This window comes from Siphateles boraxobius, unplaced genomic scaffold (assembly GCF_051911475.1).
Source record: "Siphateles boraxobius isolate OS27281-9 unplaced genomic scaffold, OSU_SipBor_1 26, whole genome shotgun sequence".
NCBI classification, from domain to species: domain Eukaryota; kingdom Metazoa; phylum Chordata; class Actinopteri; order Cypriniformes; family Leuciscidae; genus Siphateles; species Siphateles boraxobius.
The window spans coordinates 8,828,428-8,840,136 of NW_027508876.1; the positions used below are offsets into that span (position 1 = coordinate 8,828,428).

Genomic DNA, 11,709 nt, shown 5'->3' on the forward strand with positions numbered 1-11,709 from the left:
ATGCATTTCGCAACGGCTTGCAATAACTGGGGTCATGAACAAAAGACAAAGAGAAAATCACTTACTGCTCTTGGTTGAATTACTTTAGTAGCTTTAATAAGAATCAGTATATTTACTTCATACAGTAAAAAACTAAGCAGTGTTTTATTTTTACATTTGATTATTCAGTTTCTGTTGTTAAATAAACCTAATGTAGGATAACCTGAAACCCTAAACCCCGTGGTTTACACTTATATTAAGATAACACTTCTTATGCTGCAGTAAAGCACTGCTGTTCACTTTCAGAAGTTATAGAGATGTTTTCTTGTCACAAAAAGAATGTGAAACACGTATGTTATATCATTTTAAAGATAATTAAGTTTATTTCACACACTTTAAGCATTATCGCATTGCATATCGAATATCGCATTATTTAATGAGTTATCGCATACCACATTTTTCTTCAATATCGTGCAGCCCTACTTGGAGGTGAGAGGCTTGCATGCAACTGCTCCGACATGGAAACCCAATTCCAACCCATGCACCAGGAACATTTCCTATAATGCCCGATGTACTTGTTACATCGTAAGAAGAGATGCATCTACGTTAAAATTTATTCTGTCTGTCTCATCATTATCCCGAGGTTACCGTATTCAGCCGGATCTGGGTCCTTATCCAGATCAGATGGTGGACCTGCACCTAGACATGACCAAAACGCAGCACTGAATGTCAGCAGAGACCATGTCTACTAGACTAAAGCATGTGAGGGCCTCGTCGACATGACAGCCATTGGCACAGATCCTCAGCAGAGACCTCTACAACCAGACAGGTCCTCGGCACAGACCCTATGGCCAGCTTCGGCTACACACTGGCGTCATGAATCGATCTTCAAGCAAAAGAAACTGGTTAAATATTTGAATGCTACCAATCCCGATCTGAACTCTGACGTGTATGACACAGCCTGAATCATAATGACACAATGTTCCATCATTGGCAAAAGGAGAACTGGCCCCACAACTGAACCTGGTTTCTCCCAAGGATTTTTTCTCCATTTCTGTTCATTTCTGAGTTCAGGTTCCTTGCCAATGTCACAACAACTGACTTGCTTAGTTGGGCACACTTAATATTCAACAATATTATTGATCCAACTGCACTGACTGTTGTATGAGAACTGAACTGAGCTGGATGATGACATCATTTTTTTGCAGAAATGCTTTATAGATGAAATGAACTAATTAAATAATTGGTGATATTACAATGAAACTGAATCAACACTGAACTGACTTCAGCTGAACAGCAGCCAAAATGCATAATTTTCCTGTTATCACTGTGAAGCTACTTTGAAACATACTGTATAAACAACATATTGTATAAAGTGCTATATAAATAAAGATGACTTGACAATTATTTCCACCAAGAGGTGCATACATTTTTGGTCAGGATCTTGTATTGACAAGCACTCTATCTACTCCAGCACATCCCAAAGACTTTCAATACATTTTGGACTCAGAGATGCCCATTCATTTGTGAAAATGATTATTCATGCTGCCTCCCAACCATTCTGTCATAATTTGAGACTGATGAATATGGGTCATTTTCATCCTGGAATATGGCCATGATATGTCTTCCTACATGGTTGTTTAAGAAATGAAAAGCTACACACTTTAGAAGAAGAACTGTAGAATAACTGTTGCCAAACATATAACATGTTAGAAACATAATAATCACTGCAATAATGATCCAATCATAGACCCTTAAGATTTGCCCATGACTAGATTTATATGTTCTTAAAACAATTAATGAGATTCACTCTAATGCAAGGCCTTCACATCAGTCAGGCTAAAGTCAAGTCAATTCATCCTGATAAAATTACCGAAACAGCACACAGGAAAAAAAAAAAAAAAATACAGATAACATCATTAGATTGATTTTAAAATCCTCATATATTATAAAAATGCCCAAATGCAAGAGGCCAAACATGAATGGTGTTCTGTATGTGAAACGTAGTAACGTTACATGTTCACAAAACAGATCTCTGTCAGTCAGTAATCTGGTTTAAGACTAGGAGGTATTACTGGATCAACAGAGAGCACATGGATTTAAGATGTTCTTCAAGGTCACTCAATAAGCTAAACACGTGTGAAATAACATAGAAAATCAACGTATAAACATAACTTACAATATTAAAAAGAAACATGATTTTACGAGTGTTCCGAGAATGCGTTTAAATATAACCAGCATAATCTATCAACACTTAGGGTTATTTATTAGAATTGCATCATTAACTTTGCATAATTTATTTTTATTCTCCATTATTAATCTGAAATGTGTTTTCATTTGATTATTGTGGGCTGACTGTAAATGTTTTGCTCATTCGCATGATCTTGCGCATAGTTCTACTCCGTAAACTCACCCGTTGTGATGGCACTCCTCCCTGTAAGTCCTTGCCTGTGTGTGTAGATATGACAGATGTGTTTAAAAGATATACAATGTCAGTTTATCTCTCTTTTAAAGATGTGTGATCCATCCTCACCCTGGCAACCGACACTCGCGACAGCAAACAACACTCAGCCAGCCGGAAGTCTGAGGGGTCACGTGGATACGCAAAGGTTCATGGGGCTTGTTGTTCAAAAGGGCATATTTTATACCATAAATTATTTATTCACGTGGGAATTAAATTAAAAGAAGAAGCTGATAGACCTGCACACACAAAAAAAACTTGGAAATTAGTTTACTGAAGTACCTTATTGCAAGACAGCCTATATCAAGTCAATAATAGCTACTAAAATGGCAACAGAAATCAAGGAAGACATAATAGGCTATTCAATACAAAGAAAAGTTGGAGGAGGAAGGAGTAGGCTAGTGGAAAAAATAGTAGAGAAGAAAATATAATTATGGTCCAAATAAAACACTAAGCATCTGGTTGTATGAATGCTTTGGAGAGAGAAACTGTAGAACATGTGATTATTAATCGTAGGACGACTAATGATGAAGAAATATTACGATAGGAAATAAGGAGGATGCAAAAATTATAAATGAGAAGCTCCAAGTTTTTGGAGAAAGAGGACAAGGTATAGTTTCTGGTCCAAGTTATCAGTAGATGGCAGCACTGATGAGGAGAAAATAGAATTATCCATCATGGTCTCCAACCTTATTTCATTTGAGAACTATAGCCTACTTCTTTAAAAATGAAAGTGGCTGAGAGCTATGTTAAACAATACTTAAATCTAGCCTATACTATAATATATCATAACTTGTTCTGATTTTTAAAAGAGCAACTTGGGGTGGGGGGAGGTGGAGCCAAGAGGCTCCAGATAACCACTTATCTCATTTATAGATCATAACAAGACTTTACTGTTGCTAGCGCCGCAAATTAGGCACACACACATTTTTCCCCTAGATTTGTAAAGAAAAACTCACTCTCACAATGTTTTTCTTTTTCTTTTCTTTGCTTGAACGCTGTCTTTACTCATCCTGATGCAGACTTTTTTCAAATAAAATATTATTATTATTTCCAAAGAAATGTTAATTTACCATGCCAGAAATACAAGGTGTTTCCTTATACAATAACGTATGACAAGTGCTATAACAAACATAATGGAAATATAAAGATAAATTATTCACATAGGCTATTAAAGAAGAGGAAAGGAGAGTTAAAAAAGAAAACAAAAAAGAAGGGTTTACTCAAAATAAAAAAGGAGGAATTTAGTTATTTGTAAATGTCCAGTTCTGACAGCTTCATGGCTTGAAAGTGGACTGTTTCCTTTGAAACCATTTACATTTGTGTATGTAAAACTAAGCAAGTAATATTATAAGATTTAACATAAAGTATGTCTCTTGTTTATCTTTTTTGTCATAATAATCTCTTTTCTCTGTTAATTTTAATTCCACTTAACATATCAAATAAACGTTCAGCATCGGTTTTTTCCAGCTAATTATTATTATTGTTGTTGTTATTATTATTATTATTATTATTATTATTATTATTATTATTATTATTATTATTGTCTCCATCATCATCATTAACGCAAAGCTCTATATAGGCTACTGTCTGGTAGTCGTATAAACGTATGACTTGGTTGAAACTTCAACGTCCTGATAGTTTAGACGTCCTATTGTTGGTTGTTACTCTGTAATATTATAATTGCATACATAAATAAATAACTTCAGGGCCGATATGTCAAATAAATTATTGATTTGCAACGGAGGGTTGGGACAGCTGTCTATATTAGCTCTCGCTGATTGGATGAAAAGTAAGACTTGGAGAGGCCGTGAGCTATACTGAAAGATGAAAAAATGAAGAAAGGTTCTTGCTGCGCCTGCTGTGCCCGTAGTTGTTTCAACGACAGGTGGCGCAATCGGCTTACACAGCTCCAGATCATTGCGAGTTAAGTGGGAAAGCCAGTTTGACATCAGTTGGAGAATTAAGATTTTACTTCATTATTTCGACCTATTCACTCACTGTCCTCTACTATCATCATCACTTTTATTATAAGAGCAGAAGGGAGCTTAATGTGAATTTTTATGGTTCCAGTTCGAAAAATTCTAGTTTTTTTTTTTTTTTTTAAATGGAGAAAATTTGTGTAAAAGGAAATGTTATAAAAAATGATTTACAAAACTGTTGTCTCAAAATATATGTGATAATTTTAGGGGTTCTCATTAGCAAACACAAACCCACAATATTTTAAAATCTACATTAAATTAAATACAACTCATTCATGTGTAAACAATGGCCTCATAGACCTCATAAAAGTTTTGAATGTAGTGCTTTTTGTTGCTAATTGGTGTTTTGGAAGGGAAAGAAAATTAAAAGAACATTTTACCATGAGGGATTTTTACCTTTTGCACCCTATAGGCCTATTCTGCCTTAATATTGCATATTAAGTTAAACAAATACAAATATTATGTTAAAAGTGGCTAAACAATTAATATCTAATATGTTGAAAAGTTCCTATAAATTTCAGGCCTCTTGTGATAGCTGAAAATGCTAACTGATTTAACTAATAAAATGTCACTTTCGTCATGTGTTGTACAATACAACAGAAAAATATCTTAAGTACATTTTAAAATGAAAAGACCTTACAACAGTTCTATCTTTGTGTGTGTGTGTATGTTTTTTCATATCCTAGTCAGGGTGCACAGGTACACAGATAAAAGGCCCTGCAAGAGAGTCAAGCACTCTTAACAGTCGCAGAGGTCAGAGTGCTGGCCCACAGCGGAAGTGCTGCTGCGTGTTTATACCAAAATGAGATGAATATGAGCAGGTGAAAGCCAGTGGGCCATGCTGTTTGATACAGGCCTATGAAGGTCAGGCCGGATGGGCAGTGAGGTAGTTAAAGATGTCATGTGTCAACATGATGGTAGTTACTGTTCTTTGTTTTTGCTCTTTAATCGGAAGGGCTTTGTGCAGCTTAGGTCTCACCCAAAACAAAACACACCCTAATAGTAACATTAACTACAGCACTACAAGGATTTTCATTTTGTAAGCCAACAAAGCTGTAAAGCATTATTTGCTACTATGCAGTGGTGATTTCCTGCTTTATGAAAAATAAAAAAATCTCACTATAATATATTTGATTAGATTTCTTTTATTACTAAAATCTATTCCTTAGATAGTTGTCTATGTGCATTTTGTGATACCATCATTTAATTTTACAGAAGTGTACAAACATTAAACATTATCTCATTATACCCAACATTTATCAATGGACTTCTAAATATGTTTAGCATGAAATGAACAAGTAAAAGTTAAAAAGGTGAGGAACAAATAAATCTGAACTGAAAGATTTGATGAATATGTAGGACTACAGGATAAAAAAGGATATATTTAATACCCAATAAATTACTGTAAGATTGATTCACGTTAGTTTACAGGGTTTGTGCAATGACGTCAGATACCTTATATCTCTAATTTGAGTAATAAAACAAATGAAATAAATAAAAATAATATAGACATTGTTTGATAATTGCTAATGGTTGTCCTTGAAATCCAAAAAATTAGTGGTTGAAAAGTTCTTGAAAATTTTATTTTACAGAATCTGTACGAACCCTGAGTTTAGTTTATCTGCTCTTCAATCTGAGCATTCTTATAGCTTGGCAATCCTGGGTTAGCGATACAGAGAACAAAAATACATTAAATCCATAGCTTAATCTGTTTTGACTTAATGCAAGAGTAATCCATCTGTCATTGAGAAGTTCAACATGATTTGGTTTGCATTGGAATTCATTAAGCATCACCGTAAAGGGGGATATCCTGCAGATGTCTGGGTTAAGTTTCATAGGGGTGTACTTTATTCTGGCACCTCCATTTCCACATTCAGTCTTGGAGCCACACACACAAAGTGACCTGACAATGACATTTGTGCTACCTTCCATACCTTCCATTTATATGGCATGCATTTTTTATTTGTCATTGTAATATAAATATTGGATATGGTTTACTTTACTATTTCAAGTATCATTACTCTTGCACAAATCCACAGGGACTGAATTGTATATTTTTTTTAAATGCAGATCTTTTTTCTTAAAAAGTCAAGTGACTCTTTCACTTGAAGCCAAAGATGATATGCACCCTCCATGTGAAACCAATGAAGTGTTGACAGGTGGGATTTGTTGCTGTCTGTGCTACGCAGATAGACTGTGTTTAATACTAGAAATTTCAGTAAAGGATTATGATTTAAGAACTTTCAGACAAACTGAATTTTGTTCAATTTATTGATTTATTTTAGATTTGGTCAGAGGAGCCCGCAACATAATAAGGCTTGTAAAAACCCAACAGAACAGCATCAGCCTGTGTGACTTTCAGGTAATAATCTAGTAACACCTCAAGCAAGGCAAACAGCGTTTTGGTTTGGATCTAAATGTACATATCTTCAGGCTTGGAGTTGTCCACATTTGTTGTGTAAACACAAATGTGCACAGTGTGTCATTTTACTACATAGATGACATGATCCTCTTGATGTTCATGTGATGAATTCAGTTGGTAACTACATTACTGATCAAAAGTTTGGAAACATGCTAGATTAATTTAAGTTGCCTTATAAGGAAACACACATAATGTATAGCCAATTGAATTCTTCAAACTGAATGAAAGTTCATAAAGCTCTCCTGAAAAGGAAATTATTGATGACTATGATGGTAAATGTATGTAAAACAAAGAAAAAAAAATACTAATTTGACAATTAAATGACCGTCATATAGGTTTCTTATGGCTGTTCGCAAAAAGAAATAAGAGATCTAAAAAAGAAATAGGCAGAAGATTTTCCACTTTAAATATTTTGCAGTCTGGAAAAGATTGACAAGGTGTTACACAGCTATGCAGCATAACATTTCAAATTATTTCGATTTATATAGATATTAAATCAAACAGCACCCCTAACCTTTGACTCCTGGAAACACACCTGACTGTGCTACACCTGACAGCCAGGTGTCCCTGTTCATGTTGAGTTTTGTGCTGTCCATCGATTTGTGAGTGTGATGTGTGTTTATAGTACGCATCAGATTACAAAGAGCAGAATTAGGGGCCGTTGACTGCACTCAGCCTTGTTGGGCTCATAGTTTGCACTAAATACTTTCCCCTGTGTGTTTATGTTGGGCAGCTCCTGCTTGTTGTTCTTTGTTCCCCCTCATTACCCTAGCACTCCAAACACCAGCGCAGCCTGAAGGCAGGGGCACACACTGGAGGTCACTACAGAGGGGCATTTTTTCACTGAAAAAAATTTTCTTTTAAAAATGATGTTTGGACGGTAAACCGAGTGTGATGAAAAACGAAGATACCTGGGGCAGGGAATTTTCAATTGGCTTTTAAATTATCAGGATTTCTGAATCTAGTCAGAAGCTGTTATTCTGCTGTTAAAGTGGAAGTGCCATTTTCATATTTGTTGGAAATCATTTTCTGTGAAAATGCCAAATTTGCCATTGTCCCTGCACTTTATGTTTATACTGCGACATTTTCGCAAAGTCTTTAGTTGACCACCATGTTTATATGTGTAATGGCCAAGACATTGTAAGTATAAACAATATTTTAAATCTATTATTGGACAAAACCAGATTTTAGTGTTTAATTGATTGATTGATTGATTAATTGATTGATTGGTTGATTGGTCGATTGGTTGATTGATTGATTGATTGATTGATTGATTGATTGATTGATTGATTGATTGATTGATTGATGGATTGATTGATTGTCACAAATTGCACAAGAATACTTTCTGTAAATAACATGCTATTGTGAAAATAACTAACAAAGCCATTTTCAGCTCTGTAACGTTCATCAAAATATTTGGAATAAACAGTTGTTGTTGGTGTTTTTTTACAGCATGTTTTCAAAAAGAAATATCATTAATATCAGTTATTATTATATCACATTCATAACTGATATTAAAGGGGCATTCGGCAACTCTAGCTATTTCTTCGCTGATTTTCACTTTTGTTGTCGCATGTTTTCTCAACGAGCTCCCCCTACAGCTGTGAGGCATATATTTCACAACAATGTCGTAAAAAAACTCACTTGCGGCACCCTCTTCCCCCATTCTACCGCTGCTCATGTGCATTTGTTATTATCGGAGCCGGCCAACTTTATCGTGTGGAGCTATGTCTACCGAGGTGGGTAATACATCACATTGAGGGCGGTGTCTGTGTTTATGTCGAATTGCCGTAAAGATTTTTGTGTTTCTTGCTCGTTCTCGCTTCTCACGAGCCTTCCTATTTCCAACTTACCGGGACGTTAGTCCGCATGTTGCAAGGTTGGTTTTCCGCCTGGGAACGCTGGGGGGAGCGGGGAAAGTAACCAGAACAGGTTATTAAACCGTCCAAATGATTTCTAAACGGTTTTATTAAGTTGAAATAGTTGCCGAATGCCCCTTTAATGATATCAGTTACAAGACATACAAAATCTGAATGATACTAGCAGAATTTATCCATTCAAAACAGTTATCTTATATGAATTCCAGTCTTACTGTGACAGGAGTAACTTTAGGGGTAGTTATTGAAGTTAACAAAGATTGCCCATTTGAAAGTTTTGTGACATGAAAACCCATATTGGTTGACCGGTAATTAAAATTGGAGGGTCACATGTTACCCACTGTCCGTGGTTTTTATGGCTCTGATACTGAGGTGGGAAAATGAAACTAAAAAAAAATATTTAACAAAAATGGCACCATCTAAGTCATCTATACCCCCCACCCCCCAAAAAAATGCTCTATGCCTGTCCAGCAGCATCAAGTCCACTTTCATCAGTGCAGAAGACAATAATATCAACTGAAATGCTTATCAGCTTCTGAAGTACAGCATTACTGTGGACTCATCAAAGGACTAGAGGCTGAAATCGGGGCCCCGTATCTCTGGCAATCAGAGATCTCTCTTCTCAAACAGAGACTGACATGTGCAAAGGCCCACACAAGAAAACATGGTCATGAAAATTAGCTGTGTTTGGAAAAATAAAGAGAACAACAAGGCAGGTAAAATGTGATCAGTGGAACACATTGTACATGTTGTACGTTGTTCTAATCTGATTTTTTTTTTTGTCAGCGAGAATAGAATATAAAAACAAGAAAATGTAAGTGCTGCTTACCTTCTGAACAGTCACCACCACAATGCTAAGGAGTATGGGTGGTTGCCAAGGTGTTGCTATGAGGTTGGTAACTGTTCTGATTGTTTTAACTGCATTAGGTTTCAATTTTAACTGCATTTCTCAATGTACTAAATTTATTATTTGATAGTTTAATACTTAAACCTAAGTATGAGCAGTAATAATCATGTTTGATTTTTTTAAAGATTGAATAAACAAACAATGAAAACCTTTATATATAAATATAAGTTATAAATGCAAGTTCTAAAAAAACACCTTTTACAATAAATACTTTAATATCAATGAACGTTCAGGTTTTATTCAGTGGTGATGTTCATGCTGAAAGCTGCTGTGCAGAAGCTCTTATCGTTTCTTTTCCTAATGGCCCATATGGCTCCAGGACTTACGAGTATATGACCAGATGAGTCTCCTGTCTCTGTACGGTCCAACTACGTCAGGACAGATCTATTACACAATCAATTGTTTGATCACCTTCTCTCTCATCTGTGAAGAGCTAATCAGTGCATCTCTTTTTACACACAAATGCTTTCTTTCTACATAGAAATAAATCACTATATCAGTGTAATGTGATCGCATTTCCAAACGTCGAAAAAAAAATTCTCAGAAACTCCAATAATGGGAAGAAAGAAAGAGGGAAACCCATCCCCCCCCTGCTGCGCCTCAGATGTGGCTTCTAGCTAATGGCTGTTTTGCTAGTAATGCCACTTGGTGATGATCAAAAACAGAAGGGCAAAAAACAGGAGAAGGAGATAGGTAGATTGAGGGAGAGGGAGAGAAAAAGCAAACATAGTATGATGGAATCCAGGGTTCAGGAGAGGCAGCTGGCAGATTGCTTATCATTGGAGATGCACAATATCCTGACTATAAGATGACTATCAGGAAGGCGGTGGCTTAGCCAGCAGATTCATGCCTCTTTAAGAAGACAGTACATTTTTGGCTTTCTCTTCCTGCTGAGATAAGGATTCTCACGGAAAGGTGTCCTCTTCAGCCTTATCTCAACTCAAGTAAGCTCAGAACTGAGCCGTTTTTAAGAAATCCTGCTCAATTACCTGGACAGAGATAATGGGCCAGCTTTGCAGTAGAAAAGAAGAAGAAAAAAAAACATATCACGCTGAATTGTCAAAAAATAATTAATAGTGCATTTTGATTCAATGATCCCCATAGTGATTAGTGCCCCTTTGACTAAGAATTTAATCTTATTTTTTTAATCAATGTATCCTAAGTTGTAGGCTACTATAAAAAAGTAGAAATTTAGCTGAACTTTATGACTGTGTCAGTGTGATTATGGTTAGTTGTCTTTTTGGCTACGTTCAGACTGTCAGTCCAAATCCAATTTTGTGCATAAAGGCTATCCGATTGAAATCCGATCAGATTTATTAATGGCAAAAAAAAAAAAAAAAAAAAAAAATTCACATGAAATATGATTTTTACAAATCCGTTTCGAGCATCCATATGTGAGGACACACAGCCTAGATCCATAGATCCTATTCAAATCGCATTTCTGGAAACCTATCATTCTGACTGCTCTGACCGGATTTTGCATGGTTTAGCCTATGTGACTTTCTCACGGCACGTAAAACATAAACTTCAGACATTGTTATAGGAAACATGGTGAAAGTCGCTGCAGAAACAAACAAGGTTTGGTTGATGCAAACAGAATGCAAACAGATAAACCCGAAAAAGTAAATTTAACGGAGACATGTGTTGAGACCGGCGCAAAGGACAGCACATAAAGCCGCTACCAGTCTCCTGCGTTTCTGAACGGCCTCAGAAGACTCAGTAGTCCAGCGCGGTTTCTTTTTGGACTGACTTTAAAATAGACATGAAAAAACTCTTAATGTAGAACCTCATGAAAAAAAAAAAAACGAAAACCCATATTTTTCTGAAAAACAAAATTATATTATTAATCTTCTAATTATTTTGGGAAAGATTTATATCCATAAGGCAAAAATAACTCAAAAGAAACCCTCATATATTACCTTTTATAACACCGATCTCACAATATAGCTACTTTGAAACTCTTTCAAACATGAGATCACAAAACACAATAAAACGATAAACATGGTAAAGCTTTTCAAATGCATGTACTAATATTATACACCATTTTTCATTACAGATAATCTTTTGTTTTTTTATTTTTC

General features: G+C 35.6%; 1 protein-coding gene across 22 annotated transcripts in view; it reads right to left on the reverse strand.

Moving 5' to 3' along the window:
• The window catches only part of mak (male germ cell-associated kinase), a 51,880-nt gene extending 49,300 nt beyond the window's left edge, over positions 1-2,580 (reverse strand). For 10 of the 22 annotated variants that reach the window (XM_077244308.1, XM_077244299.1, XM_077244302.1 and 7 more), the window contains exons 1-2: positions 2,513-2,580; positions 2,393-2,427 (exon numbers count right to left, since the gene is read on the reverse strand). The gene's annotated coding sequence lies outside the window, so the exon portion shown is untranslated. Of the gene's footprint in view, positions 1-2,392 lie in introns of all 22 variants that reach the window. The other 12 variants (XM_077244307.1, XM_077244298.1, XM_077244301.1 and 9 more) reach the window with 3 other exon arrangements.
• Between the last annotated feature and the right edge of the window lie 9,129 nt (positions 2,581-11,709).